Here is a 1,588-nt window from a genome sequence, read left to right as displayed (position 1 = left end):
TAATTGCGTGTTCGACTTGGGGTATGCCAAGGTAAAATCAAAGTTCTTTATGAGATTGGATAAAGTATGACACGCATGCGCTTCAGCCAAAAGCGACCATCGAAGTTACTGAAGACAATATTTTATGTTAATGTTCAAGTGGATCGGCAATCATTTCAAGACGAGTACAAAAAGCTGTCGAAGAAACATGTGGCGACGTCGATATGTGCGCTTTTGATCATACACCAAGTGTGTAAGAAGGGGCTGTTCACACCTGTCTCTCGAACACAACACACAGGCTTTAGCCACAACTAAGCGATTCCAGACGTGGAGGGAGAAGGTTAGTCCCACTTTAGAGGAAATAATAACGACTCAAGAGCTTTAAGGTAAATTTGCAAGTAAATTAAAAAGCGTTAATGATTTCTGACTACGTGCAAAAACCCTAAGAGATCCTATAGAGTTTTTACTGATAATTCGTTGGGTTCCTGATACATTCAAGCAAGAATGTGCTGAGGTTGAAGTTCTGCTTGAACATTTACAAAATATTTGGTGTACAGAGCTCTAGCTTCGAATACATGAAATTTTAACTTTCGTAAAAAGAATAAAGTAAAAGTGACTGGCTTACGCTGCCCACCCCGAAAGACAGAGCCGACGTCATTGACTAAAGCAATCGCTCCTAGGTTGTCTTTTTAAACTTGTTTATCTTTCACTTGCCCATGACCCATGTCCTAGGAGAACATTGCAGGCGTCCAGAGAACTATAAGAGTGCAAAGGCTGAGAGCCTATCCTAAGACTCCACCGGGCATAGAGCAACGGTTTGCTGGTACTGTGACTTTGACACCACTGGCGCGCCTGCAATCATGATCATAACTCACGTATATCATCTGTATTGCTGTACCAATCAACTTTCGAATATCCTACCTGGGGGTCTGAACCCGGTGACGAGACCGACGAGTCTCTGTCTTTCGAAGTGGGTAGCATAAGCCAGTTGCTTCTACTGAGACTTTCCACGAAAGTTGATTTTCAGATTTTTCGAAGCTCAAGCGACATACACGAAAGATCTCGGAAAAGCTGAAGCTGATATTCAACCTAAAAGCACGTATATATCAAGAATTCAAGATATTATTAAAAAACCGCAGAATCTCTTGGGATATTTTACATGTAGCCAGGAAGCGTTAACGCATTTTAATTCAGTTGCAAATTTACCGTTATGGTCTTTGGTCGTTCGATTCCTCCAAGTTGGGATTAACTCTCTCCCGTCATGTAAGGGATCGCTTGTTCGTCGCACAAGCGTCTGTGTTGTGTTTGAGGGGCTGTTATGAACCGCGCCGTCTTACACCTGTTAGCACTTCGAGCGCTCTTTTCGACGACAATAGCTGGTAAGCACGCCGCGCATTCTCTTCCAAGTTATACTCGTGTTCTTTTTCGAAATATATGGTGGCAGTTGGAGTACGACTTTGTCCATCAGTGCCGCAAACTGAGGTGCAAACAAATGAGATGTCCTTATTTATCTCCGCATGAGCGTATGGCGAATGAGCAGATGGCAGTCGAACGCTTGCGAAATTCATCAGAATATCTGCTGTGGTCAGATTACTGCAGTTACCACTTC

This window comes from Plasmopara halstedii (genome assembly GCF_900000015.1).
Source record: "Plasmopara halstedii genome assembly, contig: Scaffold_289, whole genome shotgun sequence".
Taxonomy (NCBI): Eukaryota; Oomycota; class Peronosporomycetes; order Peronosporales; family Peronosporaceae; genus Plasmopara; species Plasmopara halstedii.
The sequence above is the reverse complement of the archived record's forward strand: the minus strand, read 5'-3'. Positions refer to the sequence as shown.